Source organism: Canis aureus, chromosome 32 (genome assembly GCF_053574225.1).
Source record: "Canis aureus isolate CA01 chromosome 32, VMU_Caureus_v.1.0, whole genome shotgun sequence".
Lineage (NCBI taxonomy): Eukaryota > Metazoa > Chordata > Mammalia > Carnivora > Canidae > Canis > Canis aureus.
This window is the reverse complement of record NC_135642.1, coordinates 5695375-5701000: the sequence shown is the minus strand read 5'-3', so window position 1 is coordinate 5701000 and position 5626 is coordinate 5695375. Positions and strand designations below refer to the sequence as shown.

General features: G+C 49.2%; 1 long non-coding RNA gene across 1 annotated transcript; it reads left to right on the top strand.

Annotated features, from left to right (window-relative positions):
- Positions 1-910: 910 nt before the first annotated feature.
- LOC144302930 (uncharacterized) lies at positions 911-5370 on the top strand. The gene is made up of 2 exons (XR_013369918.1): positions 911-3887; positions 4292-5370. It is a non-coding gene; the product is annotated as an uncharacterized LOC144302930 (long non-coding RNA).
- Positions 5371-5626: the final 256 nt, after the last annotated feature.

The following is a 5626-nucleotide window of genomic DNA, read 5'->3' as shown; positions in this document are numbered from 1 at the left end:
GGTCTGTGTTACTGTGTTCTTGCGTTTGACTGTGTTATTTGTTAACTGTCACAACTGTCTGTGCCTTGGTGTGGACGAGGGACATAATGGGGCAGACACAAACCACTCCCCCCCCCCATCCCTTATGGTCTCCCACTTCTCAGATGTTAAGGAAAGAGCTCACAATCTGAGCACAAACATACGGAAAGGGAAATTTCGAACTTACTGCATGTCAGAATGGCCAACCTTTGACGTGGGATGGCCCCGAGAAGGAACTTTCCACCTACCTATTATCTTACAGGTTAAGGTCGCGATCTTCAGGGATAAACCAGACAGCCACCCTGACCAGATGCCCTACATCCTGGTCTGGTAGGACATGATTGAGAATCCCCCTCCTTGGCTAAAACTATTTTTACCCCCCAAAGCAGGACCTACCAAGATTCTAGCCTTGCGGAAAGGCAGAGAAGGAGACCAACTCTAAGACAAAAGAGCCTCTTTATCCAGTTTTACAGGATTCCTCACTGGAGGACCTGATCCTCCCACCGCCCTACTGGGCACCCCCTCGCCCTTCCACCTCCCCCACCATCAGAGGTACGGGGGGCTGCAGAAGGGGCGCCCCCCTCCCAGATGAGGGAATTCCTGTGCCAGCAGCAGGGATGTGCGGTGGGACCCACTGGGTGGTCCCACCCCCTAACAGGGGCCTGCAGACTCCACCGCCCTTCCCCTCTATGCCATGGGGCCCCCCAACGAGACTGGCGGACAGCTAATGTTGTACTGTCCATTCTCCACCAGTGATTTATATAATTGGAAAACCCAAAATGCAAAGTTCTCTGATAATCAGAGATCTTTTTTTTTTTTTTTAAGTTTCAGTTTATTGTATTTATGATAGTCACACAGAGAGAGAGAGAGAGAGAGAGAGGCAGAGAGAGAAGCAGGCTCCATGCACCGGGAGCCCGACGTAGGATTCGATCCGGGGTCTCCAGGATCACGCCCTGGGCCAAAGGCAGGCGCCAAGCCGCTGCGCCACCCAGGGATCCCCAATCTGAGAGATCTAATCGGGCTTTTAGATACTGTTCTCTTTACTCACCAGCCTACTTGGGACTGCCAACAGCTTTTGCAGGTTCTCTTCACCACCGAGGAGAGAGAACGAATCAGGTGGAAGCCCAGAAGTCTGTCCTGGGAGAGGACAGACAGCCGACTCAAAACCCAGACCTCAGAAATGCTGCCTTCCCCTTATCCCGCCCCACCTGGGACCACAACTCGGCTGAAGGTAAGGAGAGACTCCGGGTCCACCGCCAGACTCTAATGGCAGGCCTCCAGGCTGCCACGCGCAAACCTACCAATCTGGCCAAGGTATATGGTGTGAGACAGGGCAAGGATGAGAGTCCAGCAGCCTTCTTAGAGAGAGTCATAGAGGCTTTTAGGCAGTACACCCCTATGAACCCAGAAGCCCCAGAAACAAAGGCTGCAATTATCATGGCTTTTGTTAACCAGGCGGCTCCCAACATTAAAAAGAAATTGCAAAGAGTAGAGAGACTGGGAGAGAAAAGCTTGCAGGACTTAGTAATAGTAGCAGAAAGAGTCTGTAATAATAGAGAAAGTCCAGAAGAGCAACAAACCAAACTAAGCGACCAGTAGACCTGAAACCTGGTCAAGATCCTGCTGGCCACAACCATGGATGACCCACGGGAAAGACAGAGGCACCTCAAGAAGCTTGGATGGCTTCTTGGTCCCCATCGGGAGCGCCCTAAACTGAACAAATGTGCCCATTGCAAGGAAAAGGGCCACTGGGTGAAAGACTGTCTTAACAAAAGGCCCCTGCCAAGATCTTGGAGATGGAGGACCTGGACGATTAGGGGAGTCAGGGTTCGGCACCCCTCCCCGAGCCCAGGGTAACTCTCGGAGTGGAGGGGCAACCTGTTGAATTCCTAGTGGACACTGAGGCACAACACTCAGTTTTATTACAACCCCAAGGGAAATTGGCAAGCAAGACTTCATAGGTGCAAGGGGCCACAGGCATCAAACAGTACTCGTGGACTACCCAAAGAATTGTGGATCTCGGCATGGGCCAGGTATCCCACTCCTTCATGGTCATCCCTGAGTGTCCTACCCGTTGTTAGGTCAGGATTTGCTCACCAAGATGGGGGCACAAATTCGCTTCCACCCCGAAGGAGCAAAAATCCTAAACAAGGAGGGGCACCCAATTCAGGTGCTTGTCCTGAGTTTAGAAGACGAATAACAAGAAGACCATCAATTACTTAACACTGCCCCCTCCAGATTCCCCCACCAGTGTCTCAGATAAAAACTGATGATGGGGAGCAAATTGATTGACTTTAAGTGGATCCAGATGGGACATAGCAAATAGGTCTTGAAAATTATCACTACTAAGCCTGAAACTTTTATGCTATTGAGGCTTACTGAAGGTCACATAAGTTGTTATCATTTTGCAATTTGTTAGTAAAAAATTGGCTAAACTGATGGCTAATTGTCTGTTTCCAAGTTTTCATAAGTAATTGTTAAGATACCTTTCAAAGTCCTTGGTAACCTGAAACCTTAGTTACACTTTGATGATAAATGGAATTAAATTCATCGGACATCTAGGTCTTTTCCAAACAGGAAAAAGTGCTGAAACGTTGATTTGAATCTGTTGGTGAACATGCTTTGTACTTAACTGTTTCATAAATTAGCCGTCTAAAGAGTTCTGGTGTTCAAAAATCGGTTACTCCTTAGTTTTCATTGGACACTAAGGTTCCTAAGAATGGAAAAACTCTGCTAAAGTAAGACTGATGACTGATAAAGAAAGCAACTCTGTATGTAGAAAAGGAGATATGTAAGAAAAATGTAAGGAATGGGAATATATTTTTGTTCAAGGTAAAAGAAAGTAATTTTGTCCCAAATGAGACTGACTGGAAAGAAATGGCTTGGGACAAATTCTGAATGCAGAGGAAGGTGTAAAAGGGTTGTGAAAGGAAATCCTTGGAAAGGAATTTTAGATGTGGTCAGGACAGACTAAGATCAAAGTAAATGGATTTTAAAGTACAAGAGTATAAGATTAAAAGTCTACTTTCTGTGCAAAAGTTTCCTTGATTTGTTGGTCTGCTCTTGATAAGAGCAGCAGTTTTGTCCGAGAAGGAGTCAGAGATGCGGGGGCAGCCGCGACCTCGGAGACGGAGACCGTCTGGGCGGAGCCACTGGCAGCGGAGCGTCGGCTCAACGGGCAGAACCCGCACTGGCCAAGGCGCTGACCGTGGGGGAAGGTGAAGGAATCAACGTCTACCCCGACAGCGGGTCCGCCCTCGCCGCCGCTCACGTCCACGGGGCCCTTTACAGGGACAGAGGGCTCCTGACCGCAGAGGGAAAAAAACTACTAAAAACAAAACAGAGATCCTTGACCTCCTGAGGGCCCTCTGGCTGCCCAAGGCACCATCATCCACTGTCCAGGACACCAGAGAGAGACACACCAGTAGCGGGGGAAACCTGCTGGCCGACTCAGAAGCTAAGGAGGCGGCCCTTCTGGTGACCCAGGTTTTAACAACCACGCGACCTGATCCGGGGGCCCGACCCTGCCTGACACCCCCAACTATACTGACGCTGACTTACACTGGATCAAGTGCTTGCGTGGCTGGTGGAGGGCCGCAGACTCCAGCATCATCCTGCCAGAGGAACTGGGACGGCGAGTCCTATCCAAAACGCATCGGAGTACTCACTCGGGAACAAGGAAGATGGAAGACCTCCTACGACATGCAAAGATCACTATTAAAGACTCTCGAGGTAAAACCTGGAAAATATGGGTACAAGTATTTACTAGTGTTTGTAGATACTTTTTCAGGATGCACAGAGGCATTTCCCACCAAACATGAAACAGCACAGACCGTGACCAGGAAACTGCTGGAAGACATCTTACCGAGGTATGGTTTTCCTGTTAAGATTGGGTCAGACAACGGCCCGGGATTCGTCTCTAAGGTAACACAGGGAGTGGCACTAGTACTTGGGGCAGATTGGAAATTACATTGTGTATATAGGCCCTAAATCTCAGGACAGGTAGAGGGGATGAACAGAACGTTAAAGGAGACCTTAACTAAACTAAGCGACTAAATTAGCCCTGGAGACTGGCGGGTACTGGGCGACTCTCCTCCCCTTCGCCCTATATAGGGTGAGGAACTCCCCATATAAGATGGGACTGACTCCCTATGAGATCATGGTCCGTCTTCCTCCACCTGTTATCCCCATTTTAAAACTTGAGGTGCTTGCTGAATTTGATGATCACCAACTCCTTTTCTCCCTCCAAATGTTACAACGAACCCATGAGCAGGTGTGGCCTAAGCTGAGGGCCCTCTACGAGACTGCGCCACCCCCGGGCCCCCATCAATATCGGCCAGGTGACTGGGTGTACGTGCGGAGATACCAACACCAGACACTTCGACCTTGCTGGAAGGGACCCTACCTCGTGATCCTGACCACTCCCACCGCTCTCAAGGTCGACAGGATTACTCCCTGGGTCTGCTACATCCATGTCCGGCCAGCTGATCCAGAGGCCTTCTCAAGGACTTTGTTCCAGAATGGAAAGGCCAACCAGACAAGGACAATCCCCTAAAGCTAAGACTGCGCCGTTCTCACTTACCCCACTAATGTTGCTTATGCTCTGTCCCTTCGTGCCAGAACCAATCCCCATCAGCCGTTTAAAAATGTGCACCCAATTCAGCCTTGCTTTTAAAGTCTTTTAAGGTTTAAAAAGATAGGAGCATCTTAACTGTAGAGAGGCTTTTGCAAGGGGGGGGGGGGGTTATGTGCTGCCCCAAATGAGGAGTGTTGCTTCTTTACTGACCACTCAGGAATAGTCCGGGAATCTATGGCAAAAGTCAGAAAAGGTTTGGCTAGTCGTAAACGGGAGCAAGAACAGCAACAAGGTTGGTTTGAATCATGGTTTAATCATTCCCACTGGCTCACTCTGAGACCAGCCTGCACCCATGATTGGGTCCTTCCTTAGGTCCTCTGAGAGGGGAAAATGTGGAGGTGGAGAAAAATTAAGGCCATTCCACCTCAAGTTTAGCATTAGCACAAGTACAGCCATCTTAGGCCCCTGGGAATAAGAGCTGAACTTTACAGGAAAAACTGCAGAATGTCCTAGGCAGGGAATCCCACATCGGAAAGACAATAAAGCTCAGAATGCCCTCAGCAGAGAATCCTGTATCAGATCTTAAGAAACTCCCTCACCCTTTCCCCCATATTAGAATGGAAAAAATTCCTCCACCCCTTCTGAAGATCCCCTAGACCAGCCCATAAAAAGCCCAGCTATAACCCACTTCGGGGTCCAAGTCCCTGCTCCGCTGTGTCGGGTGCACTTGGACCCAAGTTCGAGCTTGTAAATAAACCCTCGCGTGTTTGCATCGGTGTCGGCTCCTTGGTGGTTTCTCGGATTCGCAATCTTCGGCACAACACTCTGAATTATTAGTGTTATTTTTTTTTAATTGGAAGATTTTTTTTTAAGATTTTATTTATTTATTCATGAGAGAGAGAGAGAGACAGAGAGAGAGAGAGAGGCAGAGACATAGGCAGAGAGAAGCAGGCTCCATGCACCGGGAGCCTGATGTGGGATTTGATCCCGGGTCTCCAGGATCGCGCCCTGGGCCAAAGACAGGTGCCAAAC